The sequence below is a fragment of the Canis lupus genome, chromosome 23 (genome assembly GCF_048164855.1).
Source record: "Canis lupus baileyi chromosome 23, mCanLup2.hap1, whole genome shotgun sequence".
In the NCBI taxonomy this organism is placed as follows: domain Eukaryota; kingdom Metazoa; phylum Chordata; class Mammalia; order Carnivora; family Canidae; genus Canis; species Canis lupus.
In genome coordinates this window covers 15402554-15416920 of record NC_132860.1, presented here as the reverse complement: position 1 = coordinate 15416920, position 14367 = coordinate 15402554, and the positions used below count along the sequence as shown (strand labels likewise).

Sequence of the window (14367 nt, the reverse complement as noted above, 5' to 3'; positions counted from 1 at the left end):
ACCCCTGGCCAGAGCTCAGTTATGTGGCCACACTTCAGTGCAAGAGAGGCAAAGAAACATAGTTGTCTGCTCAAGAGGGAAAGGAAAGGAATTTTGGCAGATACATGCATCATTTTGCCATTGCTAGCAAATGGAAGCTCTGGGAACTGAAACTGGGCAGTCTGGCTCCAGAGACTTGCTCTTAACTAGAACATTCTACTACCGTATCGTGAACAACAGCTCAAAGTTGGAAAAATGTGGAGTGTTACACCACTTTTTACTCTGTTTTCTTCCCACCTGTGTGTGTATTTGGTTGCCTAGATGCTGTGTTTGGGAATTCTATCAAAGTCATTGCCTTTCCGTACTGGGCTCTGTTCGATACATTTTACATGGTCTATTTCACTGAATCCTCACAATTATCCCCATGAGATAGGGGATTATTATTATTCCCCTTTTCTAGGCGAGGAGGCTAAAGCCAAGCACTTGGGTATGAGTCTGGGTGTAAGTAAGCAGCGTCTCTGGGCTTCAGGGGCCTTACACAAAACCACAGAGCAAGGCAGGGCTTGAAGGGGAGGTGAGAGAAGATGAGAAAGCCAAAGCCACCAAACCCCAGCTAGAATCTTGTTTGGATCCTGCTTTGGAAACATCAACTTCTACAAATGATTTATGGAACAATCAGGGAAAAACGAACGCTCACTGGAGATTTGATGACATGGAGGAATCATTATTAAATTTGTAGGGTGTGAGAGTGGTGTCAAAGTCATGTTAAAAAAGAAGAAAGTCCTTATCTCTTCCAAGTCCATACTGAAATGTTCGGTGGATGGCCTGATAACGTGCCTAGGAGTTGCTTTGGATAATGCAGCGCAGGGTTGAGGTGTAACTGGACAACAGGGGGCCACAGATTGCTCATTATTGCAAAACGACATGGGTACATGGTGGTTTGTTGTACGAGTCTCTCACTGTGGGGTATATTTGCAATTTTCTATAACAATACAATAAAAAAAAGAAGACGACTTTAACGAATGGACTTCCTGTAGTGCCCTGGCTTGAAGTGATGGGGCTGGGCTCAGAGCATGGAACGTGTCCATTAAGAACAGCTGAGTAGGGATCCCTGAGTGGCTCAGTGGTTGAGCATCTGCCTTTGGCCCAGGGCGTGATCTTGGAGTACTGGAATCGAGTCCCTTGTTGGGCTCCCTACATGGAGTCTGCTTCTCCCTCTGCCTGTATCTCTGCCTCTCTCTCTCTCTCTCTGTCTCTCATGAATAAATAAACAGAATCTTTAAAAAAAAAAAAAAAAAAAAAAGAACAGCTGAGCAGCCTGGCACATTTTCTAAAGCAGGTCTTCAGGGACTGTGTTTGGGAGCCACCGGCCTGTGTTTGAATTCTGATTCTGAGATTGTCCCAGGGGCAATATTTAGTGCCGGGAGAACTGAGCCTCCAGAAGGTAGAAGTACAAGCTCCCCGGGTCGGGGGGATCCAGGCAAAGGGTGGGCTTTGCCCGGGCCCGGTGGCCTCAGCACTGGCTAGCTCTCGGAGGCAGAGCGTGGCCCGGGCCCCAGCTGCACTGTAATTAAACAGCGAAAATCCATCCGAGGCTCGGCCTTCTCAGTCGGCCAGGTCTCCGGGTCCCAGGTGAAGCCAGCTCTCGGCTGGCTGTGGGCCAGCAGGAAGGTGAGCTGCAGGCTCCCCCAAGTCCCTGCCTAGAATCAACAGCCAGGGCTCTGCAGCCCCGCTTCTGACCTGATGCAAATTAAGCTTGGCATTTGGAGATGGTATTAAATGTCCTAAATCAATATTCTAGAGGCAGGATCAGAACAATTAAAAACCCTGATTTCCTCCTCAGATTGTTGGGAGTGCATATGAATATAAATTGTTAGTTCGCTTTTCAGACTCAGCAGGTTGAGAAAGATGGAGGTCGGCCTGGTGATGCTCTGAGCATAATCTATCCCATCCTCAGCATCTTTTCCTGTGTTCACATGTATGTGACCTATGTCAAGCACATGGAGGGGTCATATGCGATGTTACATTTAATCCCTGTAGTGGACCAGAAGGTTTTGTCATCCCCACCTAGTAGATGAGCAATCAGAGGCTCAGGTGAAGTGACTTGCTCAGGGTCTCAGCTACTAAGTGGTAGAGCAAGGATTTGAGGCCATTTCTTCAAGCTCAAGGCCAAGGCTTTGCCCGCTGTAACACAGCTGGCTTTTCTGCACATCCCCACCAACACTTGCTACTATCTTTCTTTTTTGCTTGTAGCCATCCCAGTATTGTGAAATGTAGCTCTCATTCCCATTTCCCTGTTTTTTCATTCATCGATAACAATTTATTTTTCCTTCATCGATAATACTAATTACACTGATTTTTATTTCATCTTTCTTTTTATGTTTCATTCATCAATAATAATAACAATGAATGAACCATAACAAGAATAACTTTAATAATTTAGTTTCTCCCATCTTAAAAGATGTTGGCAGTTTTTCTAGTTTGTCCATTTGTTCAACCAGCGTTTATTGAGGGGCAGCCTGATAGGGAGGTTTCTGGGCTCTGGGGTGCACCAGACTGGTCCCATCACATGTTGGCTGTGTGACCTGGGACAAGATCATCACCCTCTCTGAACCCTGGCTTTCTCATCTGTAAAATGGAATGGTATTCGTACTGCCCCTGCCCCGGGTTGTCATGGAGATGAAAGGAGCAGATACTTGCAAAATGTTTAAAGTAGGACCCCGGTCGGTGGACATTCTAGAAATCTGAACCCCTGGCAGACACTGTCAAGGCCCTAGAGGAAGAGCTATGTCTTTCATACTCATGGAACTCATCTCTTTTGTTTTAAGATTTTATTAATTTATTTGAGACAGAGAGAGAGAGGAAGGGGCAAGGGGAGGGAGAAGCAAACTTCCCACTGAGCAGGAATCCCAATGTGGGGCTTGATCCTGGGATTCCGGGATCATGGCCTGAGCCGCAGGCAGATGCTTAACCAACTGAGCCACCCAGGCACCCACACCTCTTATGTTTAGTTAATAGTATTGCTCCTGTTTTTATTAAACTAGCTAAACATATTTATGTTTGTGGTAAAAAATTCAAAAAAGCCAGAAATGCAAATGAAAAGGAAGGGCTTCTTTCTACTTTCCTATAGTCAGGATTTAGACTAGTGTATCCTGTAATAACAGTAATAATAATAATAATAATAATAATAGTATATAATTATGAATTATATGAAACAGTAGTGTGTCAAGAATGCTATTGTGCAAGCATACACACTTGTCTTTTTATGCAACTGGAATGCCGCTGTAAAGGGTGTTCGACAGTTTATACTTTTCCACTTACCTATTTATCCATCTTGTTTTATTACACTTGGCTTCATAACATCACGAATGTTGCTTTTTTTTTATATATATGTATATAAATTGAATGTTTGTGGCAACCCTGCATCAGGCAAGTTTGTTGGTGCCATTTTTCCAACAACATTTGCTTGCTTCGTGTCTCTGTCACCTTTTGGTAATTCTTGCAATATTTCAGACTTTATTATTTGTTACGACGATCTGAGACTGGTGGTTACGGCTTGATGAAAGCTCAGATGATGGCTAGCATTTTTTAGCAATAAAATATTTACATTTAAGATATATACATTTTTTTAAAGACATAAGCTATTGAACATTTCGTAGACTATAATATACTGTAGGCATAATTTTTATATATGCCAGGAAATAAAAAAATTCATTTTACTAACTTTATTGTGATAATCCTTTATTGCAGTGATCTGGAACAGAATCTGCAATATCTCGAGGAATGCATGTGTCTTTCACATATGGATTTACCTCATTTTTTAAATGACCTTATTCATTGCCTTGGGTGTGCCAGTTACATTTTAACCATTTCCCTATTGATGGACATTTAAGGTTTTTATAGTGTTTTGCTACTCCAGACAGTACTGCATTAAACATGCTTACAAACAAATAAAAGTGTTCTGTATCTGTTTATAATAAATTCTTAGAGATGGAATTGTAGAGTCAAAAATTTGTTAGGTCTGAATTTTGTTGGATATTACCAAATAGCTCTTGAAAGAGGAAATACTAGGGAAGAAAAATGCTACCCAAGCTTTCTTATTTTTTTTAAAGATTTTATTTATTTATTCATGAGAGAGAGACACACACAGAGAGAGAGAGGGAGGCAGAGACACAGGCAGAGGGAGAAGCAGACTCCATGCAGGGAGCCTGACGTGGGATTCGATCCCGGGACGCCAGGATCACGCCCTGGGCCGAAGGCTGAGCCACCTGGGCTGCCCCTACCCAAGCTTTAAAACTCATTTTTCTTGTTAAGAACTCAGTTTTGCAAGAGAGGATGGAAATGAAAAGTTAGCCCGATCTTTCTTTTTATCGGAAATGCTTTTCCTTGGCTACAAATTTTAGGGCAGCAAATTCTCAGGCCCCTGTCCTTGGGGCTTGGTGCAGACAGAATGTTCTAGATTTCAAGGCAAAATCCGGGGTGTGCTTCACTGTCTCTCCACTCCCCGGGCCCCCCTGCCTGCCATCCTCTGAGAGAAGGACTTGTGTTCTCTAATTTTCGGGATAAATCAGCGTCGCACTTTTCTGGGCTGGCCTCTCTTTGCTGCAGAGGTCTGGGTTTCTCACTGGAGGCAATAGTCACCCAAGAGCATCTTCCAGTGGGCATCCAAAGTGGGTGTCTTGCTAAGTGTCCACCAGCCTGGCCCAGGCCTTCCTGCCTCCTTGAGTTCCTCCAGGCCCAGAAACAGCTGGGTGCCGCCAGTGTCCTTCATTCTGTCTCCAGCAGACTGATTTCCTTTTAGGGATGACTGCTCCACCAACCCCCAGCCAACCAGGAGCAGAAAACCCAATGACGGAGATAATAAATTGCACCCAGGGCCCTGGGGCGAGGAGGGGAGAGGGATGACTCATGAGCCCCTACATCCTCCTGCTACATTCCAAGAGCTGCCTTCCTTGAGGCTTAAATCACTCCCTGAAAGCAACACCCAGATTGGACCAGACCAGACCAAGCAGAGTGTGGAGGAAGGCCAGCTGTTGTTTGCTGGCTACAGGAGGGGGATGTAGTGAGGGCCCTGGCTGGAAACAAGTCCTGGATTTTTAACTTTGCACCAGATCTTTTGAACAGCCTGGTGACCCTGGCTCCCCCTGGGAGTAAGGCACAGGGCATTCCCGTCCTCAAGTGGCCCGTGGCCTAGTCTCCAGGGATCCCTGTCTTCCTATTCCAACCACAGTGCCCTCGAGGGAGACAGACCTAATAGTATGGTGACCCTGGGCAAGTCATTTCATTTCTCTGAACCTCAGTTCCCCCCTACAAAATGGGAAAGAAGAATTTAGTACTGCTCTCCAGGGACGTTCATAGTTAATGCGGTAATTCACATCAGGTGCTCAGCATGGGCGCCAGCACACCTGAAGCACTTACTATTACTTGGTGTTATTACTACTGCCACCACTCCTCTTGACAATTCTGCAAGTAAAAAATTAGGAAATGTGGTCTGGCCGTGGCTGTCACCCCTGCCTATGATTTGTAGTAATAATAGTGAGCATTTATACAGAGCTTACTGTGTTTTAGGGCCGTATGTGTGTTGACTCATTTAATCCTGCCAAACCCCTTATGTAGCTATGCAGTAAGTCCTGTTATTATCCTTATCCTACATATGAATGTGCCCAGCACAGAGAGGTTGAACAGCTAGCCCATAGTTAGAAATAATGGAGCCAGGATTCCGACCCAGGTTTCAGCTCTAAAAGCTACTTTCTTAGCCACTGTATCGTCCTGCTTCTCGGGGTGTGCTTGTATGTTTCTCTAAGACAGTTTTACAAAAAAATAGCAGCTAAGTGACATTTGTTTTTGCTCGCATTAAAAATGTTGGTTTTTCTTATAATAGCAACATAGCGTTATTTAAAAAACTGGAAAATATACAAGGGAAGATCAAAGTATTTGTCTATGGTACTACGACCTTACTGGTGGTCTAGATAAAGGGCTGGTTCTTTTTTATTTCCCATGCTTTATGGACTGTGGTATCCTCCTGTGTGTGACTACTCTGTAGCTCATGTAACCTGGAACTCTCCATTTATGAAAGACAACGCTCAAGCTGGTCTATACCCTGTTTGCCTACACAATTCCTTGGAGCTTGTGCTTGGATATCACAGCAGCAGCAAATTGCTAAAAGTTTCTCAATTATTTTCTTGTCATGTGAAATGACACACAGTTCACAGCCTCATGCTGGTCTATGACTCATGCTCTAAGCAGCACTGACCTAGACGAACACTGTTTACATTTTAGCGTATTTATTTCCAGTATTTTCCTATGGGTTTTTTTTTGTTTATTTTTAGACTCTATACACATTTCTTTTGCTCACTACTCATTACAACATTACTGTAAACTATTCTTGAGTATAATCTTTAATGACAATAATGTAATAACATTCCATCTGGAAGATGTACCACAGATTACCAACCTAGTCCCTCTTTCATGGAGTTTGGTATGTTTCCGGTTACTTGTGATAAAAATATGATGATAAATAGTTTTAGTATAATTACTTTTCCGTATTTAACATTATTTCCATAGGATAGATTTCCTAGAATGGAATGACTGGGTCAAACAATATAAAGCCTTTTAAATTTCTTGTTAGATATTACCAAATTACTTTCTTTTATTTTTTTTTCCTTAAGGATGTTATTTATTTATTAGAGGAAGAGAGAGAGAGTGGGGAGGGTGCTGGAGAGGAAGGGACTCACTAGCAGACTCCCACACTGAGCACAGAGCCCAATGCAGGCCTCAATTTCCTGACCCTGAGATCATGACCTGAGCCGAAGTCAAAAGTCGGACGCCCAACTGACTGAGCCACCCAGGTGCTCCCCAAAATACTTTCTACACTTGATTTTAGCCAAAAGGCTGAGAAGTGATCCCCCCAAATTGTTTTCTAAAAGGGATGTGCCAATATATGCTTCCCACAGTAGTCTGCAAGAGTGCCTGTTAACTACATCCTTTTCTGCATTCATTATTATCATTTAATTAAGGGAACAATCTTAATTGTTTTTAGTTTCTTTGATTATTGATGAGATTGAACATTTTCCACACTTGTAGCCATTTCTGTTTACTCTTTTGCATTATATTCAGTTGGGCATTAGAATAAAATGTTATGACTTGGCACAGATTTCACTCCACTTTAGATCAGAAGCCAAGTAAATCCATACATAAAGTCTATACATATTGATGTATGATATTGCCATTATTGAGGTCCTTCCCCTTTTTTCTGCTGCCAGAATTAGGCGATCCTTTTATATAATCTTGATGGTGGTCCTCATCTTTAGAAAAACCCATCTGAATTCATACCTAATACCACGTACCAATAATGTAGCTAGTATGTGGTGTGAATATTTGTGTGCCATCCTCCCTCCCCCAAAATTCGTATGTTGAAATCCTAACCCCCAAGTGATGGTGTTAGTCTCTGGGGCCTTTGGGAGTTCATTTGGGGGAGATTAGTGCCTTTATAAAAAAGAGTCCAGAGAGAGCCCTTGGCCCTTCCACCACGGGAGGACATGGCAATGGGGTGCCAGCTGTGAACCAAGAAGTAGGCTCTCACCAGACACATCCATGCTAAAGCCTTGATCTTGGAATTCCCAGCCTCTAGAACTGTGAGAAATGTATTTCTGTTGTTTTGAAGCCACTCAGTCTATGATGTTTTGTTGTAGCAGCACATGTGGACAAACACAGGGACTTTTCTTGAATATTTCCAATATTTGCTCTACTGTGTTTTTTTTCTTCTTTCTTTCTTTCTTTCTTTCTTTCTTTCTTTCTTTCTTTCTTTCTTTCTTTTCTTCTTTTCTTTCTTCTTCTTCTTCTTCTTCTTCTTCTTCTTCTTCTTCTTCTTCTTCTTCTTTTCTTCTTCTCTCTTTCTCTCTCTCTGGTATGATTCGGGCCTGCTTAGGAAGTATTGCATGCTAGCTTGAATTAATCAATTTTTGAAACTACTGATCCACTGGAATTTCTGATGTACTTTTGTTAACTATGGGAAAAGTCAGAAGAACTTTTGAAATCTGTGTGATTTTAGGAAATTCTAAATGCCTGAACTTAAACATTTAACCATATTCCTGTGTATATTAACAGTGTGGGCCAAGCGAGGCCTGAAGCATGACAAAGGTAGTTTGCGCTAGAGTCTGGCATTGAATGTTCACCTGTATTTCCCTTGAAGGGGCTTATTTATTTTTTAAATAACATTAGGAGATATTTATCAGTAAGGCAGGGGTATCTCTGTATGCCCCAGGGTATGGGCTCTTTCAAAGTGTATGCCGATGACAGAGTGTCATAGTCAGGGTGGGACCTAGGTGTTCCACTGTAGCCAATTCCACCTTGACAAGGCTCAGGTCCCCTCCCTGGCTCAGTAGATATTTTTTAGGCAGTGCAAAAGGCCATAATTGGAACCTGTAATGACATAATAGGCAAATGATTAGCTAAAATAGGTGGGTATTAACAGAATTTAGAAAGAAAGTTTAGTTTTATATTTAGGAAACTATTATTAAGTGTCCACAAAAAAAGCACACTATGTTCAAATTAGTTCAGAAAAACTAGGTTAAAAGAGCTTCTCTTCTTCCTACTATAGCTTCATATACTCTCTGAATTTCCAAAGCAGCAGGAAAGTTAGATATAGTGTTCAGTTTTTCCAAGACTTCTTTTGCCTATGGGATCCTATGTTTCAAAAAGCGCCTATTAATCCCTTGCAACATAGTTTTTTGCAGTACCCAACAGACCATGGAAAATGCTGGGTGGGGCCAGGCCAGCTGCTGTAGCATTGATGTTGACATTGGTCATGAATCTCGGGGATCACGAAGCTGGGGATCATTGTACTGAAGCACGGATCATTTGTGAAATAAGAGTGATAGCTCATACTTTATAAGGGTTGGTTTTTGAGATGTAGTTCTTCACCTACCAGCTCTCCTTTATGTCCGATGGTAGATCAGTAACCTTTGGGGTGCAAAAGGTATGATCACAGGTCCAGTCATTAATGGCACTAAAAGTATTTTTTCCTCTTACTAAAATAGACCACAAATAACCAAGGCAGCCCCATAAATGGAGACATTTCATGCACCTCATGCTAGAGAACTATACCTCACAGTCAGTAAGGAGAATGCTGGCCCCGGGGCATGACTGCCTGTGCCTAATCCAGCCTTGCCACCATGTGGGCATGTAGTGAACCCATCATAATCCTTAAATTCCCTGGCTATAGAATAGGGATAATTTTACCCATTAGGATTGATGTTGGGAATTAAAATGCACATAAAGTGCACAGAGTGGGTATCAGTTGAGGTCCTGGTGGGAAGTGTTGGTGCACTCTGCACTCTGTGAGCAGTTGCAGGGAGGGATGGAAGGAAGCAGTGAGGCTGGAGCACCCCGGGGCTGAGAGCAGCAGGGAACACTGACTACCCTTAGGCTTCCAGGACAAGGATGGGGGTACTGACCAGCTGCTGGGGACAAAGCTGTGGCAGTAGGAGACTAAAACAGTCAACTGCCGGCCCATGGCCCGGCAGGGAGGGGCCAGGGAGTAAACATTGTGGCCAATGGAGAGCTCAGATGTGAAGAGTTCAGTACGTTTTGACTAATTTTGATAGGTACCATGCAATTTCCGTTCTCACCTTGCTCCCCTACTACCTGTGTAACTTTTGGAAAATTGACCTCACGTGACCTCATTGTGCCTTAGCAGCCACTCTCTAACAAAGGAGATACTACTAGTACCTTCCCTGTGATGTGAGATGAGTGCCTGTCAGAGCCTGGCACATAATGAGCTCTCACTACACATGAGGTGTGGAGCTCTGCGTTCTACTTTGTTGCAGATAATGCACACGTATGCATAAGAAGGGGCTGATTTTCCTCCTGGGTCTGGCCTTCTATCAGAAAGCTTAATAAATACCTTTCTGATCTCGTGCTTCAGTTGCTGAGTCTCCATTCTGGACCTCAGCTCAGTCCCAGAAACCGGAACACATTTTTCTGATGCTTATGGTAACTTTTCTGTAATGTACTTGGCACAGCTGATAAGATATTTCTCAATCTCTCTCTATAACCCGTGGTGAGCTCTGCCCGTAAAATCTTTGCGCTAAAGCACATGTCATCAAACCCAATAGCACATGTCTCAGCTCCCCACCTCCCTCCCTCCTCCCAGAGGCCAGTATGGGGCAGCTCTAAGGTCTGGTCTTCTGTTTCCCTCTCTTTCTTTTCCAGGGTTTCACTCCCTACTCCATTCTGCCTTCTGCTTTCCCGCTTCATGCCCCCTCCTTTGCCATTTTTTTTTAAAAGATTTTATTTATTTATTCATGAGAGACACACACACAGAGAGAGAGAGGGAGAGAGGCAGAGACACAGGCAGAGGGAGAAGCAGGCTCCATGCAGGGAGCCCAATGCAGGACTCTATCCCTGGATCCAGGCTCATGCCTTGAGCCAAAGACAGATGCTCAACCACTGAGCCACCGAGGCATCCCTCCTCTGCCATTTCTATTCATCATAACACCTAGAGAAGGGGCAGGAGAAATCCTCTTGCTTTTCCAGCTTTGCCATGAGGAGCCAGAAGCCTTGGTTTTGAGGTCACCGGGATGTGGAGCAGGTGCCCTGATTAGTGCCGTAGTGGGTGGTGAGATACCATATAACCCGCAGGGAGGCTGAGGATGGGAGCGCCCTCACCTCCCAGTGCCCAGTGAGTGCCCAGAGCATTTCAGCTGTGTCTGAGGGATTCTGATGTTGGTGAGACCCAGAGAGTATCAGCCAAATACTTGAAGTATGTTGTCAGCATTTATGCAGTAGGGATGGGGAGGAACTGTGATTTATATAAATAAAGCTAGTAAGCCTGTTTCTTTATATTTAAACTAAGGGATTACGTGTGTTTATTTCATGTGAGTTTCTGAACTAAGCAAGATCTTGGAAAATACAGTAAAGGAGTTAAAATTTAGTTACTCAGACACGTTATTTATTCCTATGAAATGGCTCCAATGTCTAGGGTTAGTGCAGTTTCAAAATTTCAGCTGACCTGGACCTGCTGACTTGAGGTTGCTGTCAGCAGGCTTGTTTCGGGGCTGGTAGCCCTGTGTGGCCTCTAGTTACACCTTGTAGCTTCCACATCTGCAGTGCAAACATGTTCATTCGACAGAGCTTTCAGAGTGGAGTCTGCCTTTTTTTTTTTTTTTTTTTTTTTATCTTCTCCCACCAAGTGCACTAACTTCTTTGACAGAAGTGGGACTGATTTCTACTTTACCAGTTATGGAAGAAGCAGAATGTGGAAACCCAGCCTAACTGGTACCATGTTTCCAATTTATTCCAGGGAGTTGTATCATGTCTTACAAACTTGCATCCCAAGTGGCTGCCTAACTAGCTCACGATTTAATATGGAGCTTTTTTTTTTTTTTTTAATTGGGAAATGCTTAAGAGATTTGCCAGGATCTCAGTTATGGCCTATGTGCAGTGTGTTTATTCATTTGTTCAGCAAACACTGGGTATTATTCCAGCGTAGATTACGGCCGGGTCTTGGAGTTGCAGGTTATATAGCAGGATGCTCTGGGGCACTAGTGCTTGGGGGTGAATGGCGCATCATTTGGGGAGATCAGCCCATTCCTCGCAGAGATGCTGGTACAATAGGGCATCTGGTCCCCAAGAAGTCCAGTCGTAAAGGGATTCAGGAGTATGCTCCATCTGGGCAAACCCAGGAGGAGAGAAGAGGGAAAGCCCTTGGTGCTGGAAGCCAATCCAAGAACTCAAAGTTGCTGGCAGGGAGAATTGCTCTTAGATCCTACGTCTGCAGTGGGGCCATCCCTCCATGGGCATAGGGACAGCAGCTAGTTAGGACCCTATGCCTATAATTAGGTGGGGACTGGGGAAACTGCTTAGAGTGGAAAGAGAGAGCTGAACTTGGCCCCATCTGGGGCCATGTGGGTGGCCCTGCTTACTTCCAGCTGTGGAGCTTGAGTCATCAAGTGCTCTGGACATGTGGCGGAGCCAAGAGCCTCTTTGGTCCTGGCATCTGACCCTGCCATCTTCATCTTCTCTGGAGCTTAATGATTCTGAAGCCACTGAGGAAGCCTGTGGAAGGCCAAGGAGGAGACTTCCTAATGCGATTGACACAGGATTCACACAGACAGTGTGGGGCAGTTATGAGAATCATAGTTTTATGGTTTACAAAGGAGAGACTTAGGACTGTGTCAACTACCAGCGGGCACCTGTGTACCAATTACTGGGACCCTCTTAGTCTCAGTCTCTTCATTTGTAAAACAGGGATGATAAAAGTTACTGCCTGGCCCATTTAATGAGTTTTTCCTTCAAGAGAGTAAAGGAAGGGGTAGGAAGCAGAATGGAACGCACAAGAAAGTGGGGCTGGGACAGGCCGGGTGGAAAGACCAAGAATAAAATGTTTGACTTGAGTAGCAGGTGAGATCGCCACTTAAAATTGCGAAGCGTCCCTGGCAAATCATATGGTCATTATGTTTTCCCTGATTACGTAAGGAACACATGCACAGGGTAAAAAGTTTAGGAAAGGATATTAAGCACAGAGACACATCAAAATAAACGGTCTTTTCACTGTTCTCTATCCTTGCATTATTCATATACTTACTATTTTAATAATGCTATAGATTTTAATTTAAAAATGCTGTAGATTTGGTTAGGGGACCCAGGTTTCATCAATGTGATTTATACATATATACGTTTTTAGGTTTGTTTTTACAAAAATTGGAATCATGCTGTGTATCAGTGAGGGGTCTCCAAAGAAACAGAACCAATAGGGGATATATATATAGCATATGTGTGTGTGTGTGTGTGTACACACATACACTTGTATGCTCATATACATATTCATATAAGGGAACATAGATGCACACACATGCACAAATACATATATGAAGAGATTTATTTTAAAGGGTTGGTTCACATTAGCCCTCACATGGTTTACTGAGGGCAGGCCAGCTACCTGGAAACTTGGGTAGGAGTTAAGGCTGTGGCCTTGAGGCCAAATTCCATTGTCTTTGGGAAATCTCAGTTTTGGCTTGTAACGCCTTTAGCTGATTAAATGAGATCCACCTACATTACAGAGCGTAATCCCCTTTACTCAAAGTCAGCCAGTTGTCAATGTTGACCACATCTACAGAACAGCTTCACAGCAGCATCTGGTGTTTGATTCAGTAACTGGGTGCTATGGGCTAGCCACGCTGACACATAAAATTGACCATCACATACCATATACCCCATTGTATTTTGATTTTTTTCACTTTGCATGTCATGTATATTTTTCCATAGCATGAAACATTTTATAAGAACTTGATACTTACTGTTTTCTTTTCACCCAATGGCTTTACCATGATTTACTTAGGAACTTTCCTGTTGTCAGATATTTAGATTTTATCAGGTTTTTTACTATAGCTTTAACATTGTGATAGACATCTTTGAGTTCGTTCTCTTCTTTCTTTCTTTCTTTCTTTCTTTCTTTCTTTCTTTCTTTCTTTCTTTCTTTCTTTCTTTCTTTCTTTCTTTCTTTCCCTTCCTTCCTTCCTTCCTTCCTTCCTTCCTTCCTTCCTTCCTTCCTTCCTTCCTTCCTTCCTTCCTTCCTTTTTCTTTCTAAGATGTATGTACTTATTTGAGAGAGAGAGAGAGCACTCAAATGGGGAAGAACAGAGGGAAAGGGAGAGAGAATCCCAAGCAGACTCTCTGCTGAGCATTGAGCCCGACACAGGGCTCGATCCCACAACCTTGAGATTGTGACCTGAGTTGAAACCCAGAGTTGGATGCTCAACCAGCCAAGCCACCCAGGCACCCCAGTGTATTTTCTTTTGATGTATTCCTTATTAGTTCCTAGAATATATTATTAGTGGGTCTAAAGTCATGGAGATTTTAAGGCTTTTAAGATACATTGCTTAGTTTTCTCTAGGGCAGTCCTTTTCAAGCCGCAATCCCTGCATGGACACCACCACTCTAGCTGGGTAGCTCCTGAGAAAGGCCAATTCTTGGGCCTTTCCCTAGACCTAATGAATCAGAATCTTGATTTTAAGTAGATCCCCATGTGACTTGTATGTGCACCACAGTTTGAGAGGCACTGTCCAAGAAAATCTGTACTGATTTATAATCCTGCCATGCTATGGTCTGAATGTTGGTGTCCACCCCAAATGCATCCGTTGAGCTCCTAATGCCTAATGTGATGTTATTAGTAGGTGGGAACTTAGGGAGGTGCTCATGTCATGAGGCTGGAATCCTCATAAGTGGGATTAGTGCCTAGTAAGAGACTCCAGAAATATCCCTAGCCCCTTTTCCCACATGAGGACATGGGGAGAAGGGAAGAGCTATGAACAAGGAAGAAGGTCCTCACCAGAGAACTTGACCTTGCAGGTGCCTTGATCCTGGACTTCCAGCCTCTAGAACTGTGAC

The 14367-nt window shown here is 43.4% G+C and overlaps 1 protein-coding gene across 4 annotated transcripts in view; it reads left to right on the top strand.

The window, feature by feature from the left end:
• Window positions 1-14367, top strand: part of PARVA (parvin alpha) — a 167317-nt gene that overhangs the window by 16361 nt on the left and 136589 nt on the right. The window contains exon 1 of one of the 4 annotated variants that reach the window (XM_072794042.1): window positions 12047-12055. The exons of the other annotated variants lie outside the window; for them this stretch is intronic. The gene's annotated coding sequence lies outside the window, so the exon portion shown is untranslated. Of the gene's footprint in view, window positions 1-12046; window positions 12056-14367 lie in introns of those variants that run through there. 4 annotated transcript variants of the gene reach the window in all.